Source organism: Pseudopipra pipra, chromosome 3, assembly GCF_036250125.1.
Source record: "Pseudopipra pipra isolate bDixPip1 chromosome 3, bDixPip1.hap1, whole genome shotgun sequence".
NCBI classification, from domain to species: Eukaryota; Metazoa; Chordata; class Aves; order Passeriformes; family Pipridae; genus Pseudopipra; species Pseudopipra pipra.
In genome coordinates this window covers 26,946,707-26,961,822 of record NC_087551.1, presented here as the reverse complement: position 1 = coordinate 26,961,822, position 15,116 = coordinate 26,946,707, and the positions used below count along the sequence as shown (strand labels likewise).

The 15,116-nt window shown below is 47.8% G+C and overlaps 2 long non-coding RNA genes across 2 annotated transcripts; one reads left to right on the top strand and one right to left on the bottom strand.

Annotated features, from left to right (window-relative positions):
* The first annotated feature begins 278 nt into the window (after positions 1-278).
* LOC135411147 (uncharacterized) lies at positions 279-6,670 on the top strand. Its single transcript, XR_010429007.1, has 2 exons — positions 279-2,152; positions 6,506-6,670. It is a non-coding gene; the product is annotated as an uncharacterized LOC135411147 (long non-coding RNA).
* A 550-nt stretch (positions 6,671-7,220) lies between these two features.
* LOC135411148 (uncharacterized) lies at positions 7,221-12,045 on the bottom strand. The gene is made up of 2 exons (XR_010429008.1): positions 8,144-12,045; positions 7,221-8,056 (listed from the first exon to the last, which is right to left on the bottom strand). It is a non-coding gene; the product is annotated as an uncharacterized LOC135411148 (long non-coding RNA).
* Between the last annotated feature and the right edge of the window lie 3,071 nt (positions 12,046-15,116).

Below are 15,116 nucleotides of genomic sequence, written 5' to 3'. Positions count from 1 at the left end.
TGTGTGTGTCGGGCTGCCAACCTGGAGGACTTTTCTGGGGAGAGGAAGGGAAGCAGAGAGAGAGGCTCTTTTATTTCACTGCTTGTTTTGATGGTCGCTCCCAAGAGGCTGCGATTTTCTGCTGCCTAGTTAGTGCCCCTTAATCCTGACTCGGGAGTGACTCAATCGACGCTTGCAAGCGCTGATTATTTTTTTTATCGGGGGAGGCAGGGGTTCAGACGGGGCTGGGGCGTAGCGGTCGAGGTACCGGCGAGAGGAAAATACAGCACTGCGGCCGCGGCGAGGGGGAAGGCGAGGGGGGGGGGAGAAAGGGAGAGCCTGGGGCAGGTAAAAGAGGACCCATCGTGTTGGTCTTGTTAGGCTTTTTGATATTGTTATTATTATTATAACGATTTAATTCAATTTTTGTCAGTCTTCAGGGGCAAGCGCTGACTAATTTTCACTGATGCCATCTTTACAAACACATCTATCTTCCCCCTTCCTTCCCTCTTTCTTTCTTCTTCTCTCTCTTTAGTTACGATTTTCCGGGATAAATGAATGAGCATTTGATGGGTGTGTAAGATGTGGCCCATCCGGCTGCCGTAACAGAGCCCTGTGAATGCGGTGCGTGCTGTACCGGTCGTGATAAGAAACAAGTGGGCAAGTGATATTTTTTAGCGGTTTGGATTGGCTTAAAAAGACGAGAGGGTATTTCATCAGTGGTCCAAAATAGTGCTCCAGCTTCCAAGTTAAACTTTTGGGGACTCCTCCTTTACTTCATTTTGCATAAGCACAGAGGCTGGAGAAGGAAAACGTGAGATACTTGTTATTATTATTACAATAATAATTATTATTTAAAAAAGGGAGAAAAGGAATGCATCTCGCCTCTGCGGCGAGATGCCCGCTTGGGAAGCAGTGAACTTTCCGGAGGAGGTGAGGGAGCCACAGCAGCCTCCCGGCTGAGCTGGGCTGCTTCCCCCCATCCCTCCGGATTTGCCGGTAGCTCCCACCAGTCGAAAGTTACCTGCTCCTCAGCAGCAGCAGCCGTACAGTCGCTTGCTCCTGAATTAAACACAACTCTTAATGATGTAGCATTATCAGCAAGGGACACTTGATTGACTGATCTAGGTATGATATATGTGCTGGGCGTCTAAATTAAATATTAAGTGAAATACTTAGCTCTAATTAGAAATCGTAACCTAGCAATGAAAACTTGAAGAAACAATTTGCGGGGGGAGGAGGGGACAGCCTTTAAACGCGGCAGCGAGGAAAGTAGCAGTGATGTGTACAGAGTCTGACATATTAGCAACAAGCAGCAACTTTGAAATGATTGACGTATCATTAAAGCCATCAGGCTGATTTTAATAATTCTTCTTCAAGGAAAAAAAAAAAGGATAGAAAAGGAGAAAAAAAGCGTGGAACCTCTCAGACAAGTTATTTATTAGGCAGCACATTAAACCCGAGAGAAACAATATTAAACCGGGGGAGAACGAGGAAAGGCGGGTGGAAGTCTGTTGACGAATTTAACAAATAAACGTCCATAAAGCAGCGACCGTCCAGCTCGGTGCTTCTTCGTGAGATGGAGATGTCAGAGCTAGATGCTTTCTCCCCCGAGTGTGCCTTCTCAAGGTAAACATGCACACAGTTGCTTCAACTTTCTACTTTAGTACAAAGTTCCTGGTGCGACAGAAAATTTGAATATTTTATCAGTCTCTTGTAGTGACCCTCATTAGGTGGGCATCCTGCTAAGGCCTTGGCGTTACAAGAAAGCTGCCCAATCAGAGCATTTGCACGCCTTGTTAGCGATGGTTAATGAAGCTTCCCCATGCACTCAAAGAAAGGCCCCCTCGATGTAGATTTACCTTATGTCAACTCGTTACTTCTAATGAATCGCATCAAAATTCTTCCCTGAATGGGGCCGAGACGCCCAGACCGGGATCCCCCTCCCCGCCCGGTGGAGCCCACCCCTACCACCGCTGGCACTTCAGCGGAGAGTCCGGGGCCAAGGTGACCAGGCGCAGTTTGGCGGTGGGGAGGGGGAGAAGAGGCCGCGGGAGGGGACGGAATGGAGCGTGCGGCCGGCAGCGGCGGGGGCACTGCGGTCTGCGGGGGGGCCCATCCTGGCCGCGGCTCCCGGCGAGGGCAGTGGCTGCGGAGGCTTCGCTGCTGGCAGGTAGACGTTTGCTCTTCGCCTCTAATTTCCAGGCTCCCCCCACCCCAACCCCCCACCTCCCCGTCCCTCCGGGCTAGCATTTTAAAATCAATTAGTATTTTCAATTCTTAAGGTGAATTATTCAAACAAATGTTTGGGAGACCCTGAGGGAGAATTTGGCCGTGACAAAAGGTTTGATTAGCTTTATTTCCCCCCAAAAGCAACAAAGGCGCAGGGCTGCGAGAACAATCCGCTACATCAGGGCATGTTCAATTAAATGAAAGTCATTAGCTTCGCCGTGAAAGCACTACCTTTAAAATCAGATGGGGCGGGCAGGAAGGGGGGGGTTTACTCTGATAATTGTGGCAGGAGGATTTAACACTCCCCTTCCCCCTATACACACAAAGCCCTCCAAAAAGAAGAAGGGGGAGCTGGGGGGGAAGAGAGAACGGGGACTCAAACCCAACACTTCACCCTTTGGAAATTTGTGCTCAGTCTAAACAATAGGAAGCCCATAATGCAGATTATAACACTCACTGACTCGAATCCATTATCTGCCCTCCACACTGTCTATATATTGATTTCCATATACTTTCTATTGCTCTCAATGACTGAGCAAAGCTCCAGTTAAGAGTCCGCGACACACAGGAGCGCTGCTTGAACTACATCTCACCAGTACAAGCCGCAGCCGGTTGTAAACACGAAATGCTCCCACTTTAGCGGTGTAGCTGTGAACAAGCACACGACCACCCCACACAACCCCCAAAGAAGCGGGTGATCGGGCAGACACGGGGCGCTGCCCCGGGGGCCCTCTCCCGCCACAGGGAACACGCGGATACCCCCGCGGAGCCGCGTCTAGGTGCGCACTCCGAGTCCGCTAGAGAAGCCCTGGGGTCGGTGCCCGGTGCGCCTCTGTCCCGAGAGCTCTGTCCGAGAGCGTCGGAGCCGCCTGCGGGGAAAGGGGGTCTGGGTCCTCGCGCCCCTCGGGGCACAGAGCCGGCGCAGCCGGGCTGGCAAAGCCAGGGAGCTCAGCTCCCTGCCCGTGGCCCTCTGCCAGCATCCCCTCTCCCCAAACCCTGAGCTCTTAACGAGGGATGACGGTCGTTTCTTTAACTCTGACACCCAACAGAGCAGAACTTTTCTCAGGCAGGATCCTCCGGACGGTAAGTTTGATATTTAGATTAAGATCACTTCCTCAGGGGCTCCTGTAGTGTGAGTTCGAGTGTGAGGAAGAAGAGGGAAGGGAGCAAGCTCAGCCGAAAGTGGCCATAAAAGAGAGAGAAGAAACCACCAAGAGCACGACCTGTTTTTTTTCGGAAGTGCTCTTAAAGGGAGGTGGGGTGGGAGCGAGAGGCCGCTGGGGTTGAGACCGGGAGCTCAGCCGAGCCGCCCCTGCCTCTTTGCAACCTTCCTCTGCGGGGCATCGTTCCACACGGAGGGGAAGAAGGTATCGAGAGGGTTAAAGTGCCGGGCGAAAAGTAGAAATTTAGAAGCGAATGTGTGTTGGGGGGAGGGGGAGTAAAGCGATAATTCTGCTGCTATAAAGACCCCAAATAATCCACTCGGAACATGTATAGATGAGAGAGATCCCGGACAGCGTCTTAAATGGTCACATCTCCCCCGCCTTTCCCCCCCTTTACTTTAATGAAGATTGTTAATTTGCTTCAGGGCAGTGCGCTGGGTTGATAAGTCCTCCCCAGCTAATATGTTAAAGTTTAAATACCAGCAGGTGCAAATTCACTCTACTTAAGGCTATAAAAATAATAGCCGAAATTCAGGAGCACAAGAAGTCAGCCTTTGTATTGTGATTTATAAAAGGGAAATTGCGCTATACATAGCCAACTATTTACAAAAAAAAAAAAAAAAAAGAAAAAAAAAGAAAAAAGAAAAAAAAAAAAAAAAAAAAAAAAAAAAAAAAGAAAAACCCAACCCCCAAAGCCTTGAAAGTGCTAAATTCTTCTTAATGATGCCGAAGGTGAAGTTGTTTCATATTGGACAAAATGGGAATTATTCTTTGTCATGTAAATCACCCTTCACTTGACCTCAGGTTAGAGGATAATGTTCATTCTTGGTTCACACTAAAACTTATTTAAATTGAAGAGCTGAAGAATCATTTCACCAAATCCGCGTAATAACTTGAAGAGGACTTAGGGATCTTCATTCAAAAAAAAAAAAACCAAAAAACCCCAAACCACCAAAAAACCAACACCCATGGGTTAGGAACGTGTACTTTAAAAAATTGCATTTGTTGAAAGACTCGAAGATTAGGAGATTTTTATTTAATAAAGTTATGCTCCTTGGATTTCCTGAGAAATGTGTATATAATTTTGCATAACAAGATTAAAAGAAAGGAAAAGATATGAATCAAAGGAGCTATAGATACACAAAAGACCTCCAAGTAACAATTACTGTAACACATATTTTAAAATAGGAAAAGAAATGAAAAGATATTTTACAATTGGGTAAAACAGAAATGAAGGTTTGATAAAGAAGATGCAGCTTGCGGTGCTGTTTCATTCGATAAATATACTTTTGGCGTGGAGTGACAGGATATGTTATTTTGACACAAAATGAAAGCATTACTGCAGATATAGAGACACAGATATACACGAAGACAGCTGTATACACTCATTTATAAATTAGTGGGTGCACGTGGAAGGAAATCTGAGCGTCTCTACTTTCCTAAGCAACGCTGAAAAACACCTCCCATAGGTGAGGTTCTGTGCTGAGGTAGGTTTAATATTGAAGTGCTGGAGATTATTGGAAATCAAATAAAAATTCGACACGCACTGACCCATTAGAGGATTTAGTGGTGAGGAGGGAGAGATTTTCCAGGGCTTTTGTTACTAATGTTTCAATGCTAGGCGCTAACTTTAAGAAAAGTGTCAGTAGAATAACAAATTGAGGGCATGAAAGGCCACGGAGAGAAAGCAAGCAAGGATGCTCTTGACTTCTTAGTAGTTGCTTAGAAAGGATCTCGAGCTTAATATGGGGTCTCAATCAGCGGAGAGCACAAAGCTGGGGAGAGGGAAGTTGGGCTCAGCACGTGCACTTTGGTCAAGTCGCTCGAGTGAACACTGGAGGGGGAGCCGCGGGCGCGGAGCCTCCCCGGGCTGCACTCCCTGTCCCCCAGTCCTGGCACCGGGCGGTCGCGGGCACCGCCCTCCCGCCGCCCGTCCCGGGGCTGCCGCCGCGGGGGGCGGGGGGCACCAGCACAGTAGGGCCGTGCTGAACGGGGACCCCTCTTTCGCCTCTGCCGGAGGGCAGGGAAAAGCCGCCCGCCCGGGACAGGCGCACACCGGTCCCCCGGCACACCGGCGTCCCGGTGGCCACCGAGATGGGGGACTAGATAGAAGGCAACTTGTCCCTTTACCGGAGCACCAGCAGTAGATTTTGTTAAAAGACTCCCTTATCGAACTCGGTCTTTCCGCGAGAAACAGACGGTTTTAAAGCGCGTCTGTAAAGATTTTTAACAGCTTAACGAATATCAGAGATAAGGGAAATCTGGAAGATGCTCCCGGGACATCAGACCTTAATGTACTCCTTCAGCGGCGGAGTGAGCTCCATTCTGTTCCCTGTGCGTATTATGCTGCAGACAGGATTCGATATATACTCTATTTAATCTTGCTCTATGACAGAGCTGTTTAAGTGTATACCATGCCTACATTCTTTGTATCAAGACCAAAAGGATGCCTTGTTGAAAGAAAACTATTCAAAATCTTTCATCTGATAGAAACGATCCAGCAACTGTGAGGCAGCTACAGCACAATGGTTCTGTCTGCATAATAGGTATCTCATAAAAATACAGCATGTCATTGCAACAAAAAGTTAAAAGTCTTAAATGTATCCATCTTATATATTGCATGAAGTCAATAATATTCTAACCTCGCCTGCACCCCGCCATTAAATGGTACACGGTACTTTAAAATCGAGGGCATTGTGATTGAAATCCCAGTCTCTAGCAGAGAAAGAGGGGGAGTAAGGTAAGTTAAGCGAGGACCATTACGGATGTAATGACCTCAGGGTAAATATTCATTAGGAAGAGGAGATTCCTCTTCTAATACCCAGTCTATTTTCTTTGGAATGCAATATGACGGAGCCTAATGTGGTAGCAAGACCCAAGATTTAAAAGGAGATTATTGCCAAGTGTGTTGGGAAGAGTTTGGGAGATTTGGATTTTTCGAGACACTTTTCTCACGTGGGACGCAAATGCCAAGAATACGTTGGGTGGTTTTTGTTTGTTTGTTTGTTTTTTTAATAATATTTCTAAATTTATTCGGGTAGCTAGAGAAGCTTATTCCCTGCTTAGCCCCCGGTAGGAGAAAACATTTAAGCTGCGCGGTTAGCAGCCCTACCTCTCTTTTCCCTTGGTAGGTGCACTTAGACGGCGGAAAGAGCGTCTGCACACCCTCCGGGGACAGAGTTTGCCTCCTGAACTACGCTTCTCTTTCTGAAGAACAGTAGCTCCGACCTCCAAACCAACTGAGACTGGTGCTTTAAAGTAGCTGCGAACAGTGCTCCTGTGTCTCAACACGGTCACGTAGGAGACTTGAGTCTTTTAATTTCCTGACATAGGGAAAAACTCCCTCGGAGCCCCGGGTTGTTTTAGGTTGTGGGATTAGGGGTGTTTTGGGTTGTTTTCGTGGTCTTTTTTCCCTAATAAGACAGAAAGGTAGGCTAGCTACGATTCCCTTATAGACACAGAAACATAAAGGGTAGAAAAAAGCCGAGCCTGGGCACATTTGGCTGTAGGAAATCGCCCTGTGCTCCTGGCCGCTCTGTTGTCCCCGGTGGGATGGCGGTCGGGGGCTCCGGCGCTGTGACCAGCCCGGCCCAGCCCAGCCCAGCCCTGGACCTGCGCGGCAGCCAACGGGCGCGTCGCCTGGTGTGACCTTCAGGGAGCACATTTCAACTGCTAAACACCGAGGAAAGTGCTTCTCTCGCTCGCAGGCGCCATATTACCGCTGGGAACCGGAGCTGGGGCGGGGAGGGTGAGGTTTCGCAGTTGGTCTAGGTTTACGCAGTTGTTAATTCGGACTGGATGGCCTCTCGATGGTTCCATTAAAAAAAAAAAAAAAGTACTTAGGGATTATTGTTCTCTTCTTCCCCCCCTCCCCCCCCCCTCTTTTTCAGTTTCCTCTGAGGGGATGCGCTTTATAACATTGATTTCTGCTCTGGGACTTCATGGAGCATCCTCCCCCTCCCCGCCCACTGGGGAAGGGTGCGGACGGGGGACGATTCCCGGGAGTTCGGAATGTCACGGGGTCCGACACTCGCCTTGCCAGGGGCCCCAGAAACCCCCGGGCAGCGCCCGAGAGCGCCCAATTTCCCCCATCCTTCTCCTTGCTAGGGAGGGGACTGGGAAGACTCCCTAAGCCTCGGTCCCTCCGCGCACCCCTCGTTTGTGCTGGGAAGGCAACGAGGAGCAAAATAAGCAAATCCCCGTCTCCCGTCTGCCCCTCGTGGGAAATGATTTCCCGAGCTGTGGGTCTGCACTCGGCTGAGCTCTCCGCTCCCTCAGCTCTCACTGAGACCTGCTGCTTAGTCAACGGCGCTGTTTTGTCTTGTTTTCCCGCAATTTTTTTTAATGTGAAAAAACCCCACAAACCCCAACCCCACCCAAACCCTGACAACAACTTTTGCAGAGGTGCAGAAGTGAACGAAACAACACTGTGATCTCAGCAGAGACACAGAGAATTCGGACAGAGCCTCTCCTCCCCTGGGCCGCAGAGCCGGTGCCGTCCTAAAAGTTCAAGTCTTATCAGGATTTCGGAACAAAGGCAGCCCAGCCCAGCTCCACTACGCACGAATCTCCATTGTAATCCTGTGCTTTTCCTTGTTTTCTTTTTTTTCTTTCTTCATTTGCCCTGTTTTGCAGCCTGCGGTTCCTGAAGGTCAGATGGAGAGGTCATAGCTCTGCATCCCCTATAAATAGTTTTTGATATTTAGACAGCTATTGCTACTCGATATTAACTTACAGGATAATGGTGAGAGATACCGTATGCGCTGAACCTGTTATTCACGAGTGAGCAGCATCTGTCGAATACAATTCTCGTCTTTTTGCCCTGTTTGGCTGTAGCACACATCAATAGGGCGAAGGACGTCTTGAGGCTGGGGTGGGAACGGGAAGCAGGACGGCTCTGCGGGGCCACAGTTGCTCGTACAGCGTTGAAACTATAGAAGGACTTCAGACAGCTGAAGTTATGAGCCAGGTAGGCACAGACCGGCTCTGAGCGAGCGCAGGACCAATTCAAGAGCCGCTGGCAGAAAGATTCCAGCGGGCTTTTGACACTTCACTTTAAAATATGATGAATGCTGCTGAGATGGAAGGGTTCTTCCCTCAGCACATTCACAGCTCGATTTCCTCTATTTCTGAATTTTAAAATCATGGGTTCCAGGTAGACCCGAACCAGAGACTCGGAGCTCACCACTAACCCTTTTGCTATTTACAGAGCATTCAAGGGAAGACAAGGTCTTCAGCTGTGGGAAATACTTGGAAGGAGCACTAAGAATTATCGTTTCCATTTCACAGAGCATCCCCTCTTCTGCCTCTCCCCAAACCCTCCTCTGCCTTCCGCCACCTGCGAGGCAGAAAGGCTTTTACACACTCGGCGGTCCCTGGTGTCGGCACTTTTCTTGGCCGTGCGATTAAAATGAAATTCACGGCTGGGACTCTCCTTGAGGCTTCAGAGCACACCCATCCGCGGCTGGGTACCTGCCGGGATGCGTCAAGCAGAGACGGCCAGCGCTTTGGTAGCTGGCAGACCCCCCGTGTGCGAGCTCCGAAGGGCAGCGGCGGTCATTGCACAGGGGAGGGCGGGGGTGGCATAAGTAGGTGCGGGGGTGGCCAAGCCCCCGCGGGACGGGCAGAGGAGAGGGACATAGGCTGAAAATACCACTTCTCCCTCGTTTTGCTGGCTCAAGCGTCGGTCCTGTGCCTTGTGCAAAGCAGAATCCCCTTATCACTGGCCAGACCGCAGCTCTAGAAACTAGTTGTAGTCAAGAGCTTATGCAGCAGGACGGGAAAGTACGCAAGCGTTTTCATCCACTTACCTGGGCATGGGGGTGGAGGAGGTCGTGAAGATCGCCGATTGTGTGTGAATTTTTTGGTAAAAAGAGGTAACCTGGGGAAGTGGAGGAAGGAAAGAGGAGTTGAGAGGCTTAATTTAATCAATAAAGTGTCTGAAAGGGTTGTCGAGATTTGATTCTCCTCTTTGCTCGTTTAACTCGCTCTTTAATGTTCATGTGTAACATCTAGTAGCTGTGCGTGTGCAAGTGCGTTTCGGGGGTGGCTTGAGATTTGTTTTAAGAAAACGGATTGTTGCAAAGAAAGAGACACAAAAGAGACGCTGCGCCTTCCTAAAGCCTTGCGGTTTTACAACCAGCCGGCCGCAGTGAAACAAACTTGCTGTGAGAAGTTTCCCGGCGCTCAGGAAGGACGAGCACGTCTCGCTGCCCAGCCGGGGAACCCGCGGGCTTTGTTCCGCGGGGAGGGAAACCACGGGAGCTGCCACCGTCCCCCCGCTGTCCCCGGCCGGGCTGGCCCCGCCACGCCGGGCGGCCGGCCGGGACACTGGGTGGAGGACTGGCGAATCACTCGGCCGGGCAGGCAAGTGTCCTTTTACGGGGCAGCCCGAGGTGAGCGCCCTTTGCCTGCGGACAGAAGCGGGAGCGCCTGTGCCAAGAGCCCAACGGAAGAGACAGGCACGACTTTTCTGGGTGTTTGCCTGGCTTGCTAGGGAGGAAAAGTGTCGCTTCTTTCCCCGCTCGGCCTCCTCCGCCCATCGCTTTTCCCCGGGAGCTCCGGAGGGCGCCGGGAGGGGCCCGGCGCTGCACAGCCCCGGGCACACAGGAACGGTCGGCGGGGCCAGCGCAGCCCCCCCGGAGCGGCAGCCCGAGGGCTTCAGGGCGAAGATCGTGTGGTCCCCCCATCTTGGGGTGAGGGCTCTTACGGTAGTTGTTCTCGTAAGTGAAATCCGAGTTTTTGTGAGGTGCAGTCCCCATGCATTTTTAACCATAGTGATTACTAAATTAATAGCAGGCCCTAAGACAGATGTCAAAACGTCTTGAAAATGTTTATCTGTGAATAATTGAGAAGGTGGTAAGACGCATTATCTGATTGTATAATGAAATATGTATGAGGAACAGCTGTTTGCAATAGTCACCTCCCGTTGTTTCATTAGCCTAGAGCCTCCTCTTTAAAGAAGCGCTTCCCTGAAGTTGGCCATTCATCATCGGTCGCTTCCACCGGCGCCGGCGGCCGAGCAGTGCCCGCCGGAGCCACAGTGGGGAAGTGGTAACCCGGTGTTTTCTCTAGGCCGGTCCACGGGCTCTCCCCGTGGTATTTCTCACTAGTGGTTTGCTCCGAGGGCGGGAGGGAAGAGGCGCGGATGGGGTCCGAAGATGTCTTGCTGAGCAATCTTAACCTGAAGAGGATGCCCTGAGAGGAGAGATCCTAGATGCTCATCTAGGAAGTACAGCAAACAGCCATTTATTATGATTTCATGCCGAGCAGCGACAGCCTCCTCAACTGCTTAGCGTTGACATAAACTTCCAGACGTCGAGCATATGCTGTTGCACAGCATTGTTTATCTGTGGTACCAGATGTTGCTTTGCATCCTATTGTCTGGAGACAATGTTTAGTTCAGGTTAAAATATCTTTACTTAAACTGCTCAGTTGGCCATTGTGTGAGCATTAGTGAAGTGTCATGGAGAGGTAATGGGAAGTCCGGAGAGGTTAGCTCTCCGAGCGTGGCCAGGAGGTCCTTGGTTCATGGTGGGGTTACAGCCACCACTGTCATCTTTTGTTTTCCCTCCTTAGAGAACCCTTGTCCTTCCTCTAAAAGGATGTGCCCCGCTCTCTTTCCCTTCGGAGTTTTCTCCACCGTTTCATGAAACGGCCCGATGTTTGTTTTTCTAGTCCCCTAAATCGCCCGAAAGAGGAAAGGAAAGCACGTTTCTGCGTCACCGCCACCCGAGGCCGGGCCGGTCCAGGCGGAGCGGGGCGGCCCCACGACTCTGCCCGGGGATGCTGGCGCCGGGGGGAAATCGGTCTCGGCCGCAGAGTTCACGCTCCAGCCAGTGCGGCGGCTGCCTCCCCCCAAAATACCCGGCCGAGCCTCCCCCCAGGCCGGGTGGGCGGAGGGGGCCGCTGGGCCGCCCCCCGGCAGGGCCCGCCGTGCGGTGGCAGCCCCCTCCTGTCGCCCGGGAGGGAAGTGGCCCGCCTGGAGCCTTTTCTTCCCTTTAACCCCGCAGTCTGGGCCGGCTGCGGCAGCTGACCTGTAGAAAGACTTTTGCTCCGGGAGAGAGGGGGGAAAAAAAGCTATAGACTTTAATCGGATTTCTCCCCAAACACTTCTGGTATGTTGTTGTTATGCATCTATATGGAGATCATTATTTATAAATGAGCAAGTACGATCAGTCGCAAAGACTTTAAGAGCCCGGATTTGTGTCATTAAGTTGAGGGCGGGGTAGGGTGATTTAGCGGGGCACGGAGGTGCTGGCCGGGAGGCGAGCGGGACCTCACCTGCCGTCCCGCTTTCCCTTTAGCCACCCTGTCAGCTCTGGCGAGATTCCCCCTTTGGAGACCCTGGAGGCCCGGTCTCAGCCCCCATGCCCAGGGGGTCTCCGCCGTCCCGCTCGGACGGCCCCGGCCGCGGGCAGCCCTGGGGTGCGGGTCGTGTGGCCGCCAGCTCCATCCTCACCCCCTGCAGTCCTGCTTAACACAATAGAGGCATGTTTCCCCGTAAACCAGGTGCCCTGCTAAGACTGGAGAAGACGTGAGAACATTTCCAGCAGCAGCAGGTTTTATAGGTCTCTATGACTCCTGCCTCCTCTGCTCCCCGACATTGTGAAGCCACTTCAGGATGTGGTTAACATCTCTCTAAAATCTCGAATTAAACAAAAAGCCACATTGTGCATTTCAGCATTGAAAGCAGAGGTTTTGCAACGCAATGATCGTATAATGTAGATGTATTTGTGTTACTTTCAACATTTTTGCCTGTGCATAATCCCTTATGCCTTTTATTATAATCCTACACGTTACAGTTCATCTGTAAAGATACTGCTTCAGAGGGACCTGTTGCACACAGTGATGGTAATTAGTAACCTTGGTAACAGTTTTAAATAAGGATTGTAACAATGATGTCAACTGTTTTTATTCACCATATTGTAAATGGGGTCTTAATATTACTGTGTCTGTAAAGGACAGAGTTTAAGAAACAGTTACGTGGTTCCACTTTACTTATTATGATGAGAGTTATCACTTTTTACCTTGGCCTTAAGTAAACGTGATCATGGCTCCAAACAGTATGAAGGTTTTCAAACAGCTGAGGACTCTGCAAACTTTAGTTTTCTGAATGAGGTAGATATCATAATGAACTAGAGTTATCAGAATCCAAGTACCCTCACAAAGAACATTTTAGTCTTCCAGAGGAAATACCTCAGAATAAGTACTGCTTACAAACCCTAATGAGTAATGCTAACAGTGACTAAGGCTACCATTAGCCTTCTGTACAAGCTCTCCCCTCTATTAAAGCTTACAGTAAATGCTCACAAGCTGAAAGCAAAATTAAATATAATTGCTTTTATTTACCTATTGCTTTTATAGAATTAAAATATTTTTAGTTACATTTATCAAACAGCATCCACTTTGAGTATTACCTGCCATATCTGTTAATCCATTTTTCTGTATTAACTACACCACCATTAGCTATTAAAATATGTATATATACACATATACATTACATATATTTCTTTGTCAAGATATGTTTCAATTCTCATTACCAAAAAATATTCTTGTGGAAGATTCTCTGAAGCATGTTTTTCATGCACACATTAATAATCACAGTTGTCAAGAATTAGATATGCACAGATTGCAAACGAAAAGAAAATATTAGATGAAAAAAATGAAATATATAGTAGAATTGAGTATAACTATTTTTCCTCCTTGAAATAAAAAATTTACAGAGTGAAAAACTGAGCTATTAAGCTTACTTAAAAGATGGCTTTGTTGGTTTAATTATACTGTAGTTATTTTATAAATATGTTTCAAAGGAAGCTTGCCATATTGAATGTCAATGAAGCCTGTAAAGAAAAGACTTACAAAAGCTAATGCATACCAAATACCAAATTTTAGTCATTAGCATTCTTATTTATTACAAACTAAAGGAACCTATTAACAGACAAGAATTTCTGTTTAGCTAGCGTTACAATGTTTAGCCATTAAAATAAAAAAGGACCAAAAATTACAATCTTCTCCCTCCGCCCTTTTGAACTGTGTGTTCTTTTTACTCAGAAAGACAAATCTATCAAAACCCCCTGATAGCAGGAACTATGATTCTTCATTATTACCGTCTGTACCAAAGCAAAACCTGTACCGCTGTATTCAGGCAAAATTTCTACTTTTTCCAAAGGACAAGATCTGTCTGATTAGGCGCTTCAGATATTTTGCACATACCTTAACAGCTGCATTGGAGGGACTTCAGGTTATGAGGAAGCATAGATTGGCTCTGGGCTCATGCAGGCCTACAGGGCCTGGTCCAACATCAGTAGGCACTTCTGTATCACATTCAGTAGTTTGGATCAAGTGTGGGGTGTGGATAGCAGCTTTCATGCTTAGGATGGAGGAAGGAAGGGCTAAACCATTCACAAGTTAGGCAGGCTGCTAACCAGAAGCTTCTTTTCAGTGCTTGTCGTAAAATCAGCATATTTATTCATGTGCTGCCTATTTGTTCAAGAATTTCTTTAGAATCTCTTAGCCAAGCATTTCTATTTTTCAAACACCCTTTAAGAAATTGTATTTTTGCCTGTTTTGAAGATGAGTGTATGCAAATATACTACATCTCAGAACTTCTAAAGAAATGGTAAGCATATTATTATGTAACATTACATTTCACACATAAACAGTAAATAAGCTTTCTCTTGCTTTTCACCAAACTGAATATTTTTATGTAAAAACAGAAGCTTTTGGGGACTCTGATATTCTTGATGAGGTAACAAACTTTTAGATCTTTTCTCCTTTGTTAAATCTGACACAGTCCTTGCCTTCTCAGCTTGAGAGCATCACTCCTAGAGACTCTGTTATGTCTATTCAAATTGACAGAGAAATTCAAAACAAGACCAAAGCAGCAGCACAACATCTACAGAGCTTCTGGATGACAGATGCTGTCAAATGCCTGTTTTGCCTCAAAGATTACCTCCGTTTTCAAAGAATCAGGGGGAATGGGGCGGGGAGCGGTTCACTAAAGTTCAACCCATCTGTTTAATCTTTGTTTTCCGATTTTCATTGTTCATTTCTAAAACAGGCTTTACATTTAATTTAATAAAGGGTTTGGCTTGACTAATAAGAATCACTTTTGATTTTGATTTTGCAAGAATAGAGTGAAGACTTGTACAGAGAAAATTCGCTGTATAAACATCCTGCCCAAGAAAGGAAGGTTCGTCCTTACTCCATCTACAGGATCTGTAAGTACAAGAAATTTGTTCTCTTCAAAGATTTAAACTCTCAGATTTTAGGATGCCCTTGTAGGGCTGATTGTTTATAGCTTTTACATGAGCATATGGTGAGAAGTACTATCAGCGTATCTTAGCATGTATGAAATATTTTGAATAAAGTAGCTCCTGTATGACCCCATTTATGTGATCCATGTTGCTGCTTTTCACTAATGAAAACAAAACTGATGTGAAATTTGCATGAGTGTGATGTCTAGGGATAACAGTCCCATGAAATCAAAATGATTTGAGCTGTCTCTGATTGTGCCAAGATAAATTAGAATTTAGGAGGAAGAATCTCGTGGAAAATTAAATATAAAAGCAGACAGAGATTCTGAAATTTTAAGAACTCCAACTTTTCTTCGGATATATTTTCTGAATCAAAGATCTTCAGTTTATTATCAATGAAGAGCAGTGGCCCAAGAGGCTGCAGACAGCCCAGATTAAAATAAAACTGAGGGAATCTCGATATTGTCTCTCAAGTATTATAACT